Consider the following 22,489-nt stretch of genomic DNA (forward strand, 5'->3'; position numbering starts at 1 on the left):
AGGCATAAAATAATTAAGTAAGATGAATAAGCTCAAGAGATCTGCTGAACAACTTTGTACCCATAGTCAACAATTTTGCATTGTATTAATACACTTACAATTTGTTAAGAGGATAGAGCTCATGTTAAATGTTCTTACCACAAAAATATAAATAAATTTAAAAAGAGGATAAGGAAGGGGAAGGATGGTACACCTGGCCCCCAGGAAGGTCCTGAGTGTACTTTTGTCTAATTCCTGCTGTTTTCTGGGAAGGACCTGGGAGGAGTCACTCACCACCTATGGAGGCCCAGTGGCCTGGGAAGGTCTTCTCCTTGTTGCTCATGAGAGTTGGGGTCTTGTGGGCTGTGGGGTGCTCAGGGTGGGAGCACGAGGGAAGGAGGTGTGTGTGATGAGTGAGATAGAGTCCCCATGCCTCTAGAGGAAAGGAAGAGTCATCTCAGCATGTTCAAAACAGGCTTAGAAGCAGACTGAGGGGTCAGCTCTCTTAGGAGAGGAGGTGATAAATAAATGTTGTAATTGTCTTGATTGAAGCTGAAGGATTGGAAAGAGAAAATTCTTAAGACTTTACCATTGTCTAAAGCAGTTTTTCTTTCTTAGAATTTTGATCATCCTTGCTACTTAAGACCCCCAAAATGGTGGAACCCAGGGGTACAGAGAGCTAAGGAAGGAAAACTCCATACTTGAGATGCCTTCTTGAGCCAGCAGGTGGCAGTAGTGGTGGTGGAGGCAACAGTTAGATGAACTGACTGGTCCTGACCACACAGTGTCAAAATAGAGAATGGAGAGCAGGTCTGCTGTTTACCAAAGAAGCCTGAAACATGGCCCACGTGTCCAATCCTTGCTTGGAGGAGGAGCCGGGAGGAGACCCTTGATGAACTGCTCTCAGATTGTTGGTCTATGAAGGTATCTTTCTCTTTCAGTAGATGAAAGGTAATTTCTGGGCTTTGTGATTCTGGAAGAAAGAGATTGGAGAGGGTGCAGGGAGCAACGTACTGCCTACATGCTGGGGGGAAGGGAGGCTTCAGAAGAGCCTCTTTGGCTTTGGTGGTATTCCTGTTAGCATGGAGAGGAAGTCCACTTCTGCCAGCTGTGGGGTACAGAGCAGGGCTTGGGGACCCAGAAGGGGACTGGCAGGGGATCTGGCACTGCTGCAGCTGCTGCTAGGTCATCTTTCCTGTGTTGATGATACACTGCAAAAAACAGGAGATAAACTTTTATGCTTTAGTGACAGCAGTGGAGGAGCTTCCTCCTGAATGTTCACATGTGAGATATTCCCTCTCCTCTCCCTAATTCTCCATCCTTGGGGACTAAGACCTTCACTCCCACTCACTCACTACCATGATCAAAGCCATGGTTGCCTCCACTGGAGCACAGCACTCAGCCAAGGGGAGTATCTCTGGGGCTGCACCAAGGAGCCGATGCCTGCCCATGTCTACTCCAAACTCAGAGGGCTGAGGCTGGTTACGGATGCTGCTGTCTGAGACAATCATTCTCACATTGCAATGATTCAGAAAAAAAGCAATAAGTTTGGGAAGCACCAAGATAGAGTGCCTGTTAAAAAATGGAAAGTGGAGTAGGGGAGTTTTAGTCTGAGGAAGGAAAAGTTTGGAGAAGGGAGCACAAGCCTGCACATAATTCAAGGCTGTCCCTTATGAAGACATGCTCCCAAATGTTCCAGAGAGTGGGAGCAGCACGTGCGGGTGGAAGTGGCAGGAGGTAAGGAAGAAGTTGCTAACACCCTCTTCTCAGGCCAGTAGCAGCACTTCCTAAGTTTATCAACTGTCTGGCCCAGCAAGTGTTTAATGAAGTGCCAACTAATCTTTTGAAGGCCTTTTGGTGGAGAATAATTTGATGGGAGGCAGGACTAAATGACTTTTAGAATGTCATGCAAATTTTCCTGTGTTTTGATATGTTCTATTAATAGTTATGCAGACACTTTGTCTTTTCTCCTATTATTGACTGTTTCTCTTCTTCATCTATGCTATTCCTAGTTACTTTAAAATCTGATCTCTCTTTTTTTTTCAGGAGGTTAATACATGTCAGTTTGACATTGTATCATTGAATCAGAATTGAACATCAGAAAGAGTAAAATTCCCAGGCCTTTGTTACCCTAGCCTGGGTACAAGCTCAAGATGATGCAGAAGGAGGAGCAAAGCATGGGATCCAAGAAAGTTAAGTTCCAGCTCAGGTCGAAGAGAATCATGTCTGTGATCTGTGTCTTTCGTTTCTTCATCTGCAGCTGTCATCTTGTGGGCTGGAGCATGGTGGCCAGGCAGTGTGCAAGGGGCTCTGGTGTCCATGCAGCCCTCATAGACCTGCGGAGGTATGATTGCTCTAAGCCCCCAGTGGGGTTCCAGTTTGATAGCTGCCCTGGATGGAGATGTGGGAGTGAGAGAAAGGGATATGGAGGCAGGTCTAATTTACTCAGCAGCACCTTAGGTCTTTGGGACTTCCTGGTGTCTGAGAGGAGACAAGCAGAATGGACTTGCTGAGCTCCTCATCTCCAGGAAACAGTTCTTCTATAAGGATTCCTGGGCTGGGTGTTTAGCATCTTTCATATGCCCCCACCCCAATCCCACCATCTCTTTCGGAGACTTGAAATGAAATCGCTTAACATTAACTCACACCACCTCTAGCTCTGCTCTTTAGGATTAAATGAAGTTTAAAGTCATTGAGCCTCTCCCAGAGGCTAGACCCTGTGTGTGCATATGCATGCCTGTGTCCTCATGTGTGCATGTGTGTGCGTGTGAGTGTGTGTGCATGCACATGTTTGAGGGCAGCATAGGGAATGAAGATACAGAGCAACCTGGACAAATACTCTGCAGTCTAGGCAAGAGTGAGTGTGGTCACTGATGTTGAGGCACAGAGCTAAGTGTGGGGAAGTATGGCTGAAATTTGTTCAGCGTGCTGTGGAAATCCATTTGGATGATAGGTGGGGGTGAGTGGGTCACAGAAAACCTCCTGGGGAGCTGTCACCTCCAGGAATGATGTAGAGGGGATTCTGTCTCTTTCTAGGTCAATGCATATCGACCATCCTGTGGCAGTTTATCCAGTCTTTTGTTCTCTAGCTGCATTTGTTTATCTTATTGGATGTAAGAAAAGCTACATCCTTTTCTTCTCTTCACCACCAAGACTTCCTGGGCTGGTCAGCGGACAAGGAGAAGGTTTACCGAATCTCTCAAAATAAAGAAATGGAAACCTAGTCCTAGTGTGTGCCTCACAAAGGACGCACCTTGTGCTCCTTGCCAAGGCATAGCCCAGGTAGCTCTGATCTTTTGATACCACCAGTTCCCAGGTGGTGGTGCTAGAAACACATCAGTGGTTTGGGGCCGGACAGTGGATGATGGATGGGGGTTCTTACCTACACAGGCAGTAGTGTCAGCTTAAAGTTTATTTAAGAAATTCTGCCTGCTAAACTTAAACAAAAAGACTTTAAGCTGTGGAAATTGTAGAGAAAAATATATTCTACATACCTACAATGCAAAGAGCTTGAGAAAAATTTAGGCCCAGGAGAAGAGTTTAATAACAAGATTTAGAACAAGAACCAGAAGCTCTACTCTTTGTTTCAGTCTGAAATCAACCAGCAGGTACATTCCTGTGCACAGTGAAGGGACCCAGGAACCTATAATCTTGACTAGGCAAAAGGGAAGTGGGTGCAATTTGGGGGGACCTTCCCAATCCTACTATAAAATTAGTTCTTATCCTTTCTCTTCCATCTCCACTCTTGATTGTTCTTGAAATTTTTTATCCTTCAGGTATATTTTTCAATTGACTATGATGTGGTTTTGCCTCCATGGAAATAAGGGAGAGGCTATTGTGTGGCTGGTGGGAGGAGAACTGGGATATAATATGATTAGATTCAAACTTCCATAATCACTGAATATGATTAGCTCCCAAGGAAACTCCTGCCGGTTGCACTTAGGAACCCAAGGAAGAAACCCAGATAGGAACCCAGGAGACATCCTCTGCTCTGCCTTCTTCCTCAGCTTCCACAAGCCTGCACATAATTCAAGGCTGTCCCTTATGAAGACATACATTCAATACATCATCCCACATGCCCTCTGTGCCTAATAGAAGCCCTCGTCAGATCAGCCTAATGGTTCATGCAGCACATGTGTGTCCCCACTGCTGCAGGAGACAACCGAGGAGGCTTCTCTAGAGAGCCTCAGTGTCTTATTCTCTTTGTCTTCAGGTTTTATAAACTAGATGCTTTCTAGCTGTTGTTGTCAATGATTGTTGAATAATGGTACAGAACTCAATTTAGCAGTGCTAAATTGGTTCTGATTAATGATTATTGAATTAAAGGTCAGAACTTAATTTAGCTGGATAGTTAAACAACAGGCATAAATAAAACCCGCAAGTAAGCTGAGACCAAGGAGAATGTCCTCAACCCTTTGAGACTTGTGCTACTGTGGTGTGTTGTGCTCTGAGACCCTGGAGACCGGGCCTACAATCATGCCCTAGACCAGTCGTTGTCAAAGTGTGGTGTGGGAACCTTGGGGTCCCTGAGATGCATTCAGTAGGGTCAGTGAGATCAAAACAATTTTAATCATAATGCTGACATTATTTGACATTTTTACTCATATTTTTTTCATTAGTCTATGGTAGAATTTTCTGGAGAGTAGATGATATGCAATGACATCATCACTCTGCCAGCTAGTGCAATATCTACTTATGTAAAATGTGTTTAAAATTTTCTAGTTTTAATTTTTAATACAAGAAATATCAATAGATGTAAATCACATGAATAAAATCTACTTAGGGTCCTTAATAATCTTAAGTGTGTAAATTATTTTCAAGGCCAAGTAGTGTGAGAACTGCTGCAGTAATAACTCTCTCTGGGGTCCATCCCCAACAGACTGGGCTCTGTGCAGAGCCAGGCTCATAATTCTGGTCCCAGATGCTGAGCACTCACACATCTATGAACCTTGCAGGGCCTGTCACATGCTCATCCCTCCTGCAGCCCTGACACTGATGGCTCCTTTGTGTACTCTCCTCACCTTCCCTGCATGGCGAGTCCCTAATCAGAAATGGATAGGTGCCTCATGTAGAGGTGGGTCTGGAGGCAGCTGAAATCAGAGACTGAGACTGGGCAACCAGAGGGAAAAAGAAGACCTTCTGACTTGAACCAGGTCCCCTTGTCACTCTTGGGTGGCCCCTGATTGCCTCTAGGGTCCTTCCAAGGATTTACCATTCAGTCTCCACTTTCCTCCATTTGTCCTTTGTCTCTCTGTGACTTTGTCTCTCTTGACTTTTTTACATCTCCAGCAAAGAGCAGAGACATGACCAGTCAGGGATACATATGTTTGATTGGGAAGCAGAGAGAGAAAAAAAACATCATAGGTCTTGGAATAGGTTCAAAGTCCAGAGGAAGGGGTGAGCTTTGTTAGGATTTATGGAGATTATTAGGGAGAAAATACAAACAGACAATGTGATTGTCTTCATCAAAGAGTGTGGAGTTGTGCTGTAAAGAATTCTGGCAAATTTTTCATTGATTTAAGCAGTTTTCATGTGTTAATTTTTTTAAACAATGTTTGCTCCTAGAAACGTTAATGAAGTTTTTGAATTCCATTGAGGCAGAGATGTGAATGTTCTGTGTTCTTGCAGGAATCTCATATAGCCAGCAGAAGGCAGTGTGGTAGAGAAGGTAGCCGGTGGAAATATGGCATATTTGGATCACAGGTGGAAGGTTTGAAAACGTGGCACTCTGTCTAAACCATGTTGTCTCCTGGGTGAAAAGCTGGGAGGGGCTGTCGATTCAGGGAGGAGACCCCAGTAGACTATGACAATATCTTCCATCTTGAATCTGAAGACAGGTAGCATCTTCTAGGTTGTGTGGTGGTCCCTATTATTGCTGGAAGTAAGGGGATGGAAGTGGGCGGGGGATGCAGTATCCTCTTGTCCAGGTCAGAGAAGGTGGCGTCTGAGGGTCATTTCTGCTTTGCTGCGCAGTCTTGCTGGCATAAGTGGTATTAACAGCTGGACTTCTACTGTATGAAGGGTGGGAGACAGGGCTCAGGCACCTGGGGAGGACAGGGCTGTGGGACCTGAGTTGGGAGTGGTGCTGGCAGGGGACTTTGCCTTATTTCTGCTGCTGCTAGGACATTTTCCTTAGTTGAAAGTAAACTGAGAGAAAGAAGAAAGTACTTTAGTATAAGACAACATCAGTGAAGAAGATTATTCCCCAAAATACCACAAGAGAGAAACACCCTCTCTCATCACCCCTTTCTTTAATGTCAGTGACAAGACATCCCCATTGCACTCGCTCCTGAGACTGCCCACCCCACAGGAGCCTTTTGTGGGGCTGCCCCACAGATGGCTAGGAACCGCAGTGTCTGCCCCTCCCAGGAGTTGGCATCGTCCTTTCTTTGACTCTGTGTCCCCTGTTCCTAAGGCATTTTTTCTCCTTACTCATCCCACCTTGGCAACTTCCCTGGACCTTCTGTACTACCCCTATGACTTACAACTTGATCATTACTTCTTCAGGAACATTAGTGTCCCTTGTCATGGCCCATCTTATGTGTTAGAATCTGGGAGCATACTAAATTGTATGTCCTGGCAATCTCCCTCATCTCTGCCAGGAAACCCAACTTGAGTAGCCACATAAACAAGTTTCCTTAGTTACTTACATATAAAAAGATGGAAACTATCAACAGATAATATTTTCTATGGTTCTATGAAGTAATTGAAAACAAAAAAGAGACAGCTCTTATAAGTTCATTAAATGTTTCTAATAAAACTTTAAATATTATTATCTATAAAATATAAGTATATTTTATTTGGTAAAATGAACAATAATTATTATTAATCCTAATAAGTATAATGATGTCTGACTTAGAAGAATTTATAAACACAGAGCCTTATAACCATAGGGAATAAGAGACAAATATTTCAATTTCAATGTACTTACACATTCTTTCAAAGAGAGTAGTCAATAAATATATTTAAGCATATGTTACACTAAAAATGTCATAAAGAAGTAAAATGGAAATTCAAGTTGAAGTAGAAGAAAACAATATAAAAATTTCAAATGTAAAAGAAAAACTTTGGTCAACCTCTTTCATGAACATAGATAAAAAATTTCTTAAAGAGAGCTGGCAAGATGACTGAATAGGACCAGCTCTGGTCTGGAGCTCCTAGCAAGACCAACGCGGAAGGCAGGTGATTTCTGCATTTCCAACTGAGGTACCTGGTTCATCTCATTGGGACTGGTTAGACATTGGGTGCAGCCCATGGAGGGTGAGCAGAAGCAGGGTGGGGCGTCGCCTCACCCAGGAAGTGCAAAGGGGTGGGGAACTACCGTCCCTAGCCAAAGGAAGCCGTGAGGGACTGTGCTACCTGGCCCAGATACTACACTTTCCCCATGGTTTTGGCAACCCACAGACCAGGGTATTCCCTCGTGTGCCTACACCATGAGGGTCCTGGGTTTCAAGCACAAAACTAGGTGGCTGTTTGGGCAGACCTTGAGCTAGCTGCAGGAGTTTTTTTTCATACCCCAGTGGCGCCTGGAGCCCCATTGAGACAGAGCTGTTCACTCTCCTGGAAAGGGTGTTGAAGACAGGGAGCGAAGTGATCTTGATCAGCGGGTCCCATGGAGCCCAGCAAGCTAAGAACCACTGGCTTGAAATTCTTGCTGCCAGCACAGCTGTCTGAAGTTGGCCTGGGATGATTGAGCTTGGTGCGGGGAGGTGTGTCTAGCATTACTGAGGCTTGAGTAGGCTGTCTCCCCTTACAGTGTTAAGGAAGCCAAACTCACCACAGTGTGGCAAAGCGGCTGTGGCCAGAGTGCCTCTCTAAATTCCTCCTCACTGTGTGGGGCATCTCTGAAAGAAAGGCAGCAGCCCCAGTCAGGAGCTTATAAATAAAACTCCCATCTCCCTGGGACAGAGCACCTGGGGGAAGGGGTGGCTGTGGGTGCAGCTTCAGCAGACTTAAAATTTCCTGCCTGCCAGCCCTGAAGACAGCAGCAGATCTCCCAGCACAGTGCTCAAGCTCTACTAAGGGACAGACTGCCTCCTCAAGTGGGTCCCTGACCCCTGTGCCTCCTGACTGGGAGACACCTCCCAGGAGTGGTCGACAGATACCTCACACAGGAGAGCTCTGGCTGGCATCAGGCAGGTACCCCTGTGGGATGAAACTTCCAGAGGAAGGAGTAGGCAGCAATCTTTGCTGGACCTCCAGCAAACTCTAGCAGACCTGCAGAAGAGGGGCCTGACTGTTGGAAGGAAAACTAACAAACAGAGAGCAATAACATCAACATCAACAAAAAGGACACCCACTCAAAAACCCCATCCAAAGGGCATCAGCATTAAAGCTCAAAGGCGGATAAATCCATGAAGATGAGGAAAAACCAGCCCCAAAATGCTGAAAATTCCAAAACCAAGAATGCCTCTTCTCCTCCAAATGATCACAACTCCTCTCCAACAAGGGCGTAAAACTGGACGGAGAATGAATTTGACGAATTGACAGAAGTAGGCTTCAGAAGGTTGGTAATAACAAACTCCTCTGAGCTAAAGGAGCATGTTCTAACCCAATGCAAGAAAGCTAAGAACCTTGATAAAAGGCTACAGGAATTGCTAACTAGAATAACCAGTTTGGAGAAGAAGATAAATGACCTGATGGAGCTGAAAAACACAGCACGAGAACTTTGTGAAGCATACACAAGTATCAATAGCCGAATTGATCAAGCAGAAGAAAGGATATCAGAGACTGAAGATCAACTTAATGAAAGAAAGCATGAAGACAAGATAAGAGAAAAAAGAATGAAAAGGAACAAACAAAGCCTCCAAGAAATATGGGACTATGTGAAAAGAGCAAGCATACGATTGATTGGTGTATGTGAAAGTGACGGGGAGAATGGAACCAAGTTGGAAAACACACTTCAGGATGTTATCGAGGAGAACTTTCCCAACCTAGCAAGGCAGGCCAACATTCAAATTCAGGAAATACAGAGAACACCTCTAAGATTCTCCTTGAGAAGAGCAACCCCAAGACACATAACTGTCAGATTCTCCAAGGTTGAAATGAAAAAAAAAATATGTTAAGGGCAGCCAGAGAGAAAGGTCAGGTTACCTACAAAGGGAAGCCCATCAGACTAATAGTGTATCTCTGCAGAAACCCTACATGCCAGAAGAGAGTGGGGGCCAATATTCAACATTCCTAAAGGAAAGAATTTTCAACCCAGAATTTCATATCCAGCCAAACTAAGTTTCATAAGTGAAGGAGAAATAAAATCCTTTACAGACAAGCAAATGCTGAGTGATTTTGTCACCCCCAGGCCAACCTTACAAGAGCTCCTGAAGGAAGCACTAAATATGGCAAGGAAAAAATGGTACCAGCCACTGCAAAAGTATACCAAAATATAAAGACCAAAGACACTATGAAGAATCTGCATTAACTAATGTGTAAAATAACCAGCTAGCATCATGATGACAGGATCAAATTCACACATAACAATATTAACCTTAGATGTAAATAGGCTAAATGCCCCAATTACAAGACACAGACTGGCAAATTGGATAAAGAGTCAAGACCCATTGGTGTGTTGTATTCAGGAGACCCATCTCACTTGCAAAGACACACATAGGCTCAAAATAAAGGGATGTAGCAAATGGAAAAAAAAAGAGCAGGGATTGCAATTCTAGTCTCTGATAAAACTGATTTTAAACCAACAAAGGTCAAAAAATACAAAGAAAGACATTACATAATGGTAAAGGGATCAATGCAACAAGAAGAGCTAACTATCCTAAATATATATGCACCCAATACAGGAGCACCCAGATTCATAAAGCAAGTTCTTAGAGACATACAAGGAGACTTAGACTCTCACACAATAATAGTGGGAGACTTTAACACCCCACTATCAGTATTAGACAGATGAATGAGACAGAAAATTAACAAGGATATTCAGGACTTGAACTCAGGTCTGGACCAAGCAGACCTAATAGACATCTACAGAACTCTTCACCCCAAATCAACAGAATGTACATTCCTCTCAGCACCACATTGCACTTATTCTAAAATTGACCACATAATTGGAAGTAAAACATTCCTCAGCAAATGCAAAAGAATGGAAATTATAACAAACAGTCTCTCAGACCACAGTGCAATCAAATTAAAAGTCAGGATTAAGAAACTCACTCAAAACTGAACAACTACATGGAAACTGAACAACCTGCCCCTGAATGATTACTGGGTAAATAATGAAATTAAGGCAGAAATAAATAAGTTCTTTGAAACCAATGAGGACAAAGGCACAATGTACCAGAATCTCTGGGACACAGCTAAAGCAGCATAAAGAGGGAAATTTATAGCACTAAATGCCTACATCAGAAGGCAGGAAAGATCTAAAATCGACACCCTAACATGATAGCTAAAAGAACTAGAGAAGCAAGAGCAAACAAATTCAAAAGCTAGCAGGAGACAAGAAGTAACTAAGATCTGACCAGAACTGAAGGAGATAGAGACATGAAAAACCCTTCAAAAAATGAATCCAGGAGCTGGTTTTTTGAAAAGATTAACAAAATAGATAGACTGCTAGCCAGACTAACAAAGAAGAAAAGAGAGAAGAATCAAACAGACACAATAAAAAATGATAAAGGGGATATCACCACTGATCCCTCAGAAATACAAACTACCATCAGAGAACACTATAAACACCTCTACGCAAATAAACTAGAAAATATAGGAGAAATGGATGCATTCCTGGACACATACACACTCCCAAGTCTAAACCAGGAAGAAGTCGAATCCCTGAGTAGACCAATAACAAGTTCTGAAATTGAGGCAATAATTAATAGCCTACTAACCACAAAAAAAAAAAAAAAAGCCCAGGACCAGAAGGATTCACAGCCAAATTCTACCAGAGGTACAAAGAGGAGCTGGTACCATTCCTTCTGACACTATTCCAAACAATAGAAAAAGAGGGAATCCTCCCTAAATCATTTTATGAGGCCAGCATCATCCTGATACCAAAACCTGGCAGAGACACAACAAAAAAAGAAAATTTCAGGCCAATATTCCTGATGAACATCGATGTGAAAATCCTCAATAAAATACTGGCAAACTGAATCCAGCAGCACATCAAAAAGCTTATCCACCACGATCAGGTCAGCTTCATCCCTGGGATGCAAGGGCAGTTCAACATACGCAAATCAATAAATGTAATCCATCACATAAACAGAACCAATGATAAAAACCACATGATTATCTCAATAGATACAGAAAAGGCCTTCAATAAAATTCAACACCTCTTCATGATAAAAACACTCAATAAACTAGGTATTGATGGAACATATCTCAAAATAGTAAGAGTTCTTTATGACAAACCCATAGCCAGTATCATACTGAATGTGCAAAAACTGGAAGGATTACCTTTGAAAACCTGCACAAGACAAGCATGCCCTCTCTCACCACTCCTATTTCAACATATTATTGGAAGTTCTGGCCAGGGCAATCATGCAAGAGAAAGAAATAAAAGGCATTCAGACAGGAAGAGGGGAAGTCAAGTTGTCTCTGTTTGCAGATGACATGATTGTATATTTAGAAAACCCCATTTTCTCAGCCCAAAAACTCCTTAAGCTGATAAGCAAATACAGCAGTCTCAGGATACTAAATTAATGTGTAAAAATCACAAGCATTCTTATACACCAATAATAGACAAACAGAGAGCCAAATCATGAGTGAACTCCCATTCAAAATTGCTACAAAGAAAATAAAATACCTAGGAATGCAACTTACAATGGACGTGAAGGACCTCTTCAAGGATAACTACAAACCACTGCTCAAGGAAATGAGAGAGGACACAAACAACTGGAAAAACTTCCATGCTCATGGACAGGAAGAATCAATGGCCATACTGCCTAAAGTAATTTAGAGATTCAATGCTATTCCCATCAAGCTATCATTGATTTTCTTCACTGAATTAGAAAAAAGTACTTTAAATTTCATGTGGAACCAAAAAAGAGCCCACATAGCCAAGACAATCCTAAGCAAAAAGAATAAAGCTGGAGGCATCACGCTACCTGACTTCAAACTATACTACAAGGCTACAGTAACCAAACAGCATGGTACTGGTACCAAAACAGATATATAGACCAATGGAACAGAACAGAGGCCTCAGAAATAATGCCACACATCTACAACCATCTGATCTTTGACAAACCTGATGAAAACAAGCAATGGGGAAGGAATTCCCTATGTAATAAAAGGTGCTGGAAAACTGCCTAACCATATGCAGAAAGCTGAAACTGGATCCCTTCCTTACACCTTATACAAAAATTAACTCAAGATGGATTAAAGACTTAAATGTGAAATCTAAAACCATAAAAACCCTAGAAGAAAACCTAGGCAATACCATTCAGGACATAGGCATGTGCAAAGACTTCATGACTGAAACACCAAAAGCAATTGCAACAAAAGCCAAAATTGGCAAATTGGATCTAATTAAACTAAAGAGCTTGTGCACAGCAAAAGAAAATATCATCAGAGTGAACAGGCAACCTGCAGAATGGGAGAAAATTTTTGCAATCTATCCATCTGACAAAGGTCTAATATCCAGAATCTACAAGGAATTTAAATAAATTTACAAGAAAAAAACAAACAACCCCAACAAAAAGTGGGCAAAGGATATGAACAGACACTTGTCAAAAGAAGACATATATGTGGCCAACAAACACATGAAAAAAAGCTCATCATCACTGGACATTAGAGAAATGCAGATCAAAGCCACAATGAGATACCATCTCACTCCAGGTAGAATGGCGATGATTAAAAAGTCAGGGGCCAGGCGTGGTGGCTCATGCCTGTAATCCCAGCACTTTGGGAGGCTGAGGCGGGTGGATCACTTGAGGTTGGGAGTTTGAGACCTGCCTGACCAGCATGGAGAAACCCTGTTTCTACTGAAAATAAAAAATTAGCTGGGTGTGGTGGCGCATGCCTGTAATCCCAGCTACTTGGGATTACAGGCTTGCGCCACCACACATAATTTAAAAGAATCGCTTGAACCCAGGAGGCGGAAATTGTGGTGAGCCGAGATCATGCCATTGCACTCTAGCCTGGGCAACAAGAGTGAAACTCTGTCCCCACCCCCCCAAAAAAAAAAAGAAAAAAAAAGTCAGGAAACAATAGATGCTGGAGAGGATGTGGATATATACGAACACTTTTACACTGTTGGTGGGAGTGTAAATTAGCTTAACCATTGTGGAAGACAATGCAGGAATTCCTCAAAGATCTCTAACCAGAAATACCATTTGACCCAGCAATCCCATTACTGGTATACACCCAAAGGATTCTAAATCATTCTACTACAAAGACATGTGCACACATGTTTATTGTAGCACTATTCACAATAGCAAAGACTTGGAACCGACCCAAATGCCCATCAATGATAGACTAAAGAAAATGTGGCACATATACACCATGGAATACTATGCAGCCATAAAAAAGAATGAGTTCATGTCCTTTGCAGGGACATGGATGAAGCTGGAAATCATCATTCTTAGCAAACTAACGCAGGAACTGAAAACCAAACACCACATGTTCTCACTCATAAGTGGGAGTTGAACAATGAGAACACATGGACAGAGGGAGGGGAACATCACATACCAGGGCCTGTCAGGGGTGGTGGAGTACAAGGGGAGGGAGAGCATTAGGACAAATACCTAATGCATGTGGGGCTTAAAATATAGATGATGGGTTGGTGGGTGCAGCAAACCACCATGGCAAATGTATACCTATGTAACAAACCTGCATGTTCTGCAGATGTATCTCAGAACTTTAAGTATAATAAAAAAATAAAGTCATGACAAAAACCACGATAACTTTTGCACCAACCTAATAAAAAAATTCTTAAAACAAAATATAAGTATTATATTTTGGGTATGCAGGAATTCAAACAACAGCAAAAAACCAAACAACCCTGTTAAAAAGTGGGCAAAGGATCTAAACAGACATTTCTAAAAAGAAGATATACAAATGGCCAACAAGTATATGAAAAATTGCTCAATATCACTAATCCTCAGGGCAATGCAAACTAAAACCACAGTGAGATATCCTCTCACTCCAGCAAGAATGGCTATGATCAAAAAGATGAAGAATAACAGATGCTTGAGAGGATGCAGAGAATTCTCATACACCATTGGTGGGTATGCAAATTAATACAGCCATTATGGGTAACAGTATGGAGATTTCTGAAATAACTAAAAATAGAACTACCATGTGATCCTGCAATCCCACTACTAAGTATTTATTTGAAGGAAAGAAAATCAGTATATCAAAAGGATATACGCATCCTAATGTTTACTGCAGCACTATCACAATAGCAAAGATATGGAATCAACCTAAGAGTCCATCAACAGAAGAATGCACAAAGAAAATATTATATATTTATATATATATATATATATAAATATATAATGGAATACTACTCAGCCATAAAAATAAGGAAATCATATTATTTGCAGCAAAATGGATGAAACTGGATGGAGGTCATTATGTTAAATAGAATATGCCAGACACAGAAAGACAATGATCACATGTTCCATCATATGTGGGAGTTAAAAATGGTGATTTCATGAAGGTAGAGAATAGAATGATAGTTACCAGAGGCTGGGAAAGGCGTGTATGTGCATGGGGTTGTGGGGGATAAAGAGAGGTTGGTTAGGCCGGGCGCGGTGGCTCACGCCTGTAATCCCAGCACTTTGGGAGGCCGAGGCGGGCGGATCACGAGGTCAGGAGATCGAGACCATCCTGGCTAACACGGTGAAACCCCGTCTCTACTAAAAATACAAAAAATTAGCCGGGCGTGGTAGCGGGCGCCTGTAGTCCCAGCTACTCGGGAGGCTGAGGCAGGAGAATGGCGTGAACCCGGGAGGCGGAGCTTGCAGTGAGCCGAGATCGCGCCACTGCACTTCAGCCTGGGCGACAGAGCGAGACTCCCTCTCAAAAAAAAAAAAAAAAAAAAAAAAAAAGAGAGGTTGGTTAATGGGTACAAACATATAGCTAAATAGAATAAACAAGTTCTAATGATTGATATTAGAGTGAGCTGACTATAGTTAATGAGAATGTGTTGTATCTTTCAAAATATCTGGAAGTGAGGAACTGAAATGTCCTCACCACAGATAAACGATAAATGCTCACGGTGATGGATATTCTAAACACTGTGACTTGATCATTATACATTCTATGTGTGTGTAACCAAATGTCACATGTACCCCATAAATATGTATATTATGTACCCATAGAAAATAAAAATATATTACACAACCAAAAACAAACAAACAAAATTCTAAACTCTGGGAGAATGTCTTCAGATCTTGTCAATAGGAAAGATTCCTTAATCAGGTAATAAAAAGCATACCAATAAGGTGGAAAAATGACAAATTGGATTTCATTAAAACTAAAAATTTCTGATTATCAAAAACACCACCAAGAGTGCAAAATGCCAAGCCACAGAGATGGAGAAGCTGTATGTAATATCTATATTTAACAAAGGGCTTCTTCCCAGAACATATATACACATGTGTTCCTACTCACAGATCAACAAAAAAACAAGAAATGAGCAAATAGAAAAATATCTGAACAACCTGAACAGGCAATTCATGAAAGGGCATTTCCGTATTTCCAATAAACATATAATAAAGAGTTTAATCTCATCATTCATAAGAGAAATGCAAATTCAAGTCACAACGTGTTATCTCCACATAGCCACCGAAATGGCTAACACGAAAAAAGATAGACAATACCAAGTTTAGACAGAGTGTGGAGCAATTGAAACTTTCATACACTGCTGATGGGAATAATAGATGGTAGAAAGAATTTGGAAAAGTTAACAGTATTCACTAGAGCTGAGCATATCCCTATCCTCTGACCCAGTCATTATATTTTCCTAGGTATGTACCTAACAGAAGTGTGTACATATAGTCACAAAAGGACAAATACGTAAATATTCACATTAGCACTATTTTTAAAAATTCCAAATTGGAAACTACTAAAATACCTTTTAGCAATAAAATGGATGCATAAATGGTAGCATATTCTCATAGAGAAATACCATACAGCAATCAGAATGAACAATTTATATCTACAAACCAGAAAATGAATCAGTATCACAAACACAATTTTGGGGAAAAAAAATCCAGGCACCAAAGAGTTCATACTGTATGATTCCCTTTATATACAGTTCAGAACATGAAGAACAAATGTACAGTGTTAGATGCCAGGAAAAAGTTAATGTTTGGGGGCTGGTAGTGACTCGGACTGCTTCTGAGGACCTGCTTCCCAGGTGGACTGCTTCTGAGATGCTGGTAACATGTTATTTCTTCATTTGTGCATTGGTTGCATGGTTGTTTAGCTTATGAAGCTTTATTAAGTTGTATACCTGTACTTGGTGAGCTTTTATGAATTTATACTTCAATTTTAGTCAGTTAAAAGGTTACTTTAAAGGGAGGGAAGCCACCAGAATGCCAATATTCCTGCAACTTAGTGAACAAGGAAAGAAAGATATGATGAAGTCAGCATAAGAGTCAGTGCCACAGCATGAAGTGCTTTGTAGGACAGTAAGGTCTTCAGATTTTTCTCTAGCTACAATGGCAAGATATTTGATCATTTCAATTAGGGAGGACATAATCTTCTCTATATTTTATATGATTGCTGTGGTTGTTCTGATATGGGATTGCTGTGGCACAAGATAGGAATACGGAGACAAGATAGAAATCAGGACACAAGATAGGAAACTTCTGCAGTGGTTCAGGTGAGGATGATGGTGGCTCTAATTAGGGTAAGAACATTGAAGATAATGAGAAGATGAGAAGTGATAATAAGCTTAAGGCAGAACTTGGGATCTAGGAAGAAGTAGTATGTGGGAGGTGAGGAAAAGAGGAATAAGAGATGAATCCTAGGTCTTAAAAATTATTATTATGACTACTATCATTACTTCAAACATTATTATCCTTATTTAGTTTGTGGCGTGAGTACCTTCACACACACGATGATATTTGTATATTTAAAAATGAAACCATTTCACAAATGATAGGCGTGACATTGTTATATTTAAAATGAGTGGATATTATAAACAACTTCATATTGAATTCTACAACTTAGATGAAAAGCACAAATTCCTTGAAAATAAAAAACTAACACATAAATGAAAACTTGACAGCCCTGTGATGGTCTTTTGACGTGTCAGCTTGGCTGCATGACAGTCCCTAGTTACTCAATCAAATACTAATCTAGGTGTTGCTGTGAAGGTAGATGTGATTAAAGTCCATTATGAATTGACTTTAAGTAAGGGAGAAAATCCTAGTTTATATAGGCTGGTCTGATTCAATCAGTTGAAGGGCTTTAAAAGCCAAGCTAAATCTTCCCTGAAGAAATTCTATGTGTGGATTACAGCTTCAGCCTATGACAGAGTTCCAGCTTAACCTCTTGATGTCCTGACTTCTGGATTTTAGACTTGCCTAGCTGCCTTTGCAATCACATAAATTGAGTCCTTGTAGTAAATCTCTGAAGTACATTTCCAACTGGTTCTGTTCCTCTCATTGTACCCTGACTGAGACAATCTCTAAAATTATTACAGAAATAAAACCCATAGTTTAAAACCTTCCCATATAGAATGCCCCAGGTCCAAAAGGATTAACTGGTGAATTATACCACACACTTAAGAAATAAAAATTTCAATCATACATAATTTCTTTCATAAAACAGAGAAAGAGGGAATATTCACCAAGTCTTTTTCAGGTTAATGTAGCCCTGATATTGAAACTTGACAAGGACATTAAATGAAAAGAAAGTTACAGATCGTTATTCCTCAGGAGCATAGAAGCAAAAATCCTTAAGAAAATACCAGTAAATTGAGTCTAGCAATATATTAAGAGGATTTGTCACAGAATGCAAGGTTTATTTAATATTATAAATGTAATTCACCAAATTAACTGAGTAAAGGAAGAAATTATATCATCTGAATAGATGTAGAGAAAGCATTTGACAAAATTCAACATGCATTGAGGATAAAACTCTTGCAAACTAGGAATAGAAAGAATTTTTCTCTATGCAATGAAGGTCATCTATGAAAAGCCTTGGCTAACATTATATTAACTGTGAAATATTTTCCCCCTAATATCAGAAACAAGGCAAGTATATCCCAATTTACTACTTCTATTCTAACATTTCCTGGAAGTTCCAGCCAGTGCAATAAGGTAAGAAAAATAAGTACAAGCATGGATTGGAAAGAAGAAGCACAAATGTCTTTACTCACAAATGGCATAATTGCCCATGCAGAAATTCCTAAGAAACTTATAGAAATATGTATTGGAACTAATATGTAACTTTATCAAGGCCACAGAATACAAGGTCAATATATAGAAATCAATTATATTTCTATAAACCATCACCACACAATTGGAAATAAAATTTAGAAATAACTTTATGACAGCATAAAAGATAAAATGTTAGTAATGTATTTAACAAAAATTTGTAAGACTGCTACACTGAAAATAATAAAACAATCTGGAGAAACACTAGACAGGACCCAAATAAATGAAGAGATATAGGTTCACATATTGGATAACACACTATTTTGAATGTATCAGTCCTCTTAAATTGATCTATTTATTCCTTGCAATCCTAATAAAAATCCCAGCTGGCTTTTTTTTTTGGAGAACTTAATGGACCAAATTTAAAATTTACATGGAAATTCAAAGAATCTAGAAAAGTTTAAACAATCTTGGAAAATAACAAAGTTGTAGGTCTCACACTATCTGGTTTCAATACTTACTATAAATGCTCATCAATCAAGAATGTGTGGTTTTGGTGTATGAATACACATATCGATAAATGAAAAGCATAAAGAACTCAGAAATAGACCTACATTTATGTTCAAGTGAAAATGTATAAATGACCAAAACGCATGTGAAATCCTTAACCATATTATCAGTCAGGGAAATGCAGTTAAAAAGCCCCATAAGATATCATTTCAGACCCACAAAAATGGCTAATATTAAAATTAATGACAAAGCAAGTGTGGCAAGGAGGTGGAGCCCCTGGAACTCTCATACAGTGCTAGTATGAATGTAAGGTGGCACAATCAATGCAGAAAACAATTTGGCGGTTTCTTATAAAGTTAAACATACAACCATGCTATGACCAAGAAGCTCCGCCCCTAAATATTCATTTAAGAGAAATAACATGTCCACGAAAGACTTGTACATAAATATTCGTAACAACTTTGTTCATATAGCCCCAAATTGTAATAACCTAAATGTCCATCTGCAGGTAAATCAATAAATTATGGAAAATTCATACAATGAAATACTGCCTAGCATTAAGAAAACTTAAGAAAGTATTAAAAAAGCAGGAATTTGATGTGTATCAAGACACTATGTTTAGCAAATAAGCCAAACACAGCAGAGTACGTTCTGTATGATTCTATGTATATAAATCATATTAAAACGTGCTTAACAACACTATTAGTCAGGGAAATGCAGAATAAGGAAAACTAACCTATGGTGAGGAATCTGAACAGTGCCTTTGGGAGGGGATTAACTAACTGCAAGGGGGCATTGGAAATATTCTAGATCCCCCTTGCGCTCACAGGTTTCAGGGGCTGTTATGATAGGATTATGGTTTCTATTTACTTTTCTCATTGTTCTAAGTTCTTTGTTGAGATAAAATTACACTACCAGAAATCTACATACTTGAATTATCTTACTCACATTAGCCTTAATGAGACAATGCATTATTGCTGGGCTTTTTCACTTTTACTGACATGGACTGCAAGAACTGGCTATATGAAATCTGAGTCTGCTTTCATCTCGCCCCTTGATAAATGCCTTCTCTGTGAGCCCCAGGAGTGCTAGAAAAAGTAGACTTTGTCACACCCATACCGACATGGTGTGTTTTCTCCTCCAAGGCTCTTCTTCCAGGTAAGGGTAAACTGTTGTTAGTACCTGTACAGCTGCCGAAGTGGAATTTTCTTTGAAAGTCAGAAGTTAGTTTTCAGGAATTGAAGTGAATCAAAATTGTTGGGGAAATACTTTTTATGTGTTCCAGACCAGTTTTATCTAGGATAAAAGTTTCCAAGTCTGTCTTATTCATGCCACTGGGATCTTCTGAGGACAAGAGCACCTTGGACAGGTGGGGGTAGGAGGTAACTAAAACTGACAAGCAGACATGGACAATGGATAAATACATGCGTGAGTAACAAACATGAGTGCATAAAGGAAGTTCCAGGAAGAAGAAAATCCAAAGTCCACGTGTTCCAACTGCTGAACTGAGGTCTAGAAATGTAAAGTAACTTGTCTAGGGTTACATAGCCAATACTAGGACCCAGTTAGCGAGTTGACAGTGCCCTATTCCTTCTCTGGCAGTATCAGGTCTCACCTCCCCTTGCTTGCATGGCCAAGTCTTCATTTCTAGGAGGAAAGAGAAATGAACCGGACTGTAAAAACCATTCAACATTTTTTTTTTTGAGATGGAGTTTTGCTCTGTCGCCCAGGCTGGAGTGCAGTGGCATGATCTCGGCTCACTGCAGCCTCTGTCTCCAGGGTTCCAGCAATTCTCCAGTCTCAGCCTCCTGGGTAGCTGGGATTATAGGCATGCACCACCACATCTGGCTAATTTTTGTATTTTTAGTAGAGACGGAGTTTCACTGCCCTCAGGTGATCCACCTGCCTTGGCCTCCCAAAGTGTTGGGATTACAGGCGTGAGCCACCACATCTGGCCAAGAAATATTTATTGAGGCCTCATATGTCTTAGGAACTGTGAGGTGCTGGGCATGTAGCAGTGGTGAATAACACATGGAATTTAAATTCAGCAAGGATAACAGACATTAAACAAAACAAATGGTTACCTTGATAATTACTTAAGTATAATGGTTACATGTGTCATGAAGGAGTTGTTCAGATTTATAAAAGCATAAAACAGAGGGAACTAACCTCATCTGAAAGAATCCATGAGAGTTTGCCTGAACCTTGTATGGAACATGAAAGTCCATCAGGGAGAGTTCCTGGCTGAGAGAGCAGCATGTGTGAAGGCTGGGAGGGAAGAACGAACCTGGCACATATCGGGAATAGAGAGACCAGGGCCTGTTAAGCCAAACCCAGGGAGAGGAGCGTTGCATGGACTGGACTTATGGGAACAGCCAAACAATTAGAACCTTACGGGTCAATGTTAAGGAGTTCAACTATTTTTTCTAAGTGTAACAGGAAGCCAGTGAAGGAAGGACAGCAGGCAGGGTAACACAATTGCCTTTGTATTTTTGAAAGATCATTTTGGCAGAGTGGTGTTTAGCTTATAGGGGATTGGGAGTTGAAGACCAGTTAAGAGGTTCTTATGATTAGTCCAAGTGAGAGATGATGGTACCTGGATGAAGGTAGAAAGAGTGAAATGGAGAAAAGTAAATGGAAGATATAGAGGAGATATCAGGTGGAATTGTTAAGCTCACAATATTAGCTCTGATCATTCTAACAATTCCCTGGGTCTGGGACCCATGATAACATCTTAGCAGTCAACATCATAGCACAATTAATAAATACAGTTAGGTCTACCTTACTGTAGGGTACAGCCTGCTGCCTGAGGTATTAAGTGTTTCTTCTTTCTTTTCTTTTGTTTCTTTCTTTTTTTTAAAGCCCAGCATCCATCCAGGTCATTTTCAGCTAGCAAAACTGGATGCCCTGACAGATGCTTCAAATATGTGGCTGACAGTGCAGGTGTTGTCTCAACTTGCCTGGATCTGAAACCAGTGATAATTTGGGCCTGTAGCAAATATATGTAATCCTTTCCCTTGCTTTCCAGTACTCTTTGCACACTGTCACTATGTATGGACTATTTTACAGACTTGTATTCCTTCTTCCCTTTACAGACTTGTATTCCTTCTTCCCAAGGTAGAACCCAGAAAGTAAATCTCACAGTCTGTTTTGCAGTCAGGGTGTGCACTGTGACGGAGGCTCTACCAGTCAGAGCTATGCTCTGGAAAGGAACAATTGGAAGAGGGTCTCCTTGCAGAAGACATTTTGCTGGCAGGGGTGGTGGCTCCCTTTTGCGGCTGGCTGAGGAGGCAAGGATGTGTTCCTGGCATGATGTAGCAATGGTGGAGCAGTCGCTGTGGCAGTAGAACTTCCTCACCAGGCTAGTTTTGTGGTGTGGTTTTTGGACATTTCCCCTATATGCTTAGCCTCAAGCCTGGTTCTGCGGCTTTTCCAAGAGTTCTATAATCTACCCAATAATATTTTAATAAACCCTTTTTCTGTTTAATCAGTCAGAGTGAGCTTTTGTTGTTTGTAATTAATATCCTGAGATGATACAAAACTAAATGCTATTAATTACACAGTATTAGCCTGCTCTTTAAATTCTACTAAAGCAACATCATGAAATTGGAGTTCTTGGAAGAGTGACCAAAGAGGAAGAAATAGGTCTGATCAAAGCTTTTGTTCATAGTTGGCTTACATATGGGTTATGCCAAACATTTGTCAACATATAAGAGAAATGTATGTCC

The 22,489-nt window shown here is 40.7% G+C and overlaps 1 long non-coding RNA gene across 1 annotated transcript; it reads right to left on the reverse strand.

Annotated features, from left to right (window-relative positions):
• Positions 1-4,525: 4,525 nt before the first annotated feature.
• Positions 4,526-22,236, reverse strand: LOC130541597 (uncharacterized). The gene is made up of 3 exons (XR_008955673.2): positions 21,904-22,236; positions 19,881-20,408; positions 4,526-6,126 (listed from the first exon to the last, which is right to left on the reverse strand). It is a non-coding gene; the product is annotated as an uncharacterized LOC130541597 (long non-coding RNA).
• Between the last annotated feature and the right edge of the window lie 253 nt (positions 22,237-22,489).

Source organism: Pan paniscus, chromosome 1, assembly GCF_029289425.2.
Source record: "Pan paniscus chromosome 1, NHGRI_mPanPan1-v2.0_pri, whole genome shotgun sequence".
Taxonomy (NCBI): Eukaryota; Metazoa; Chordata; class Mammalia; order Primates; family Hominidae; genus Pan; species Pan paniscus.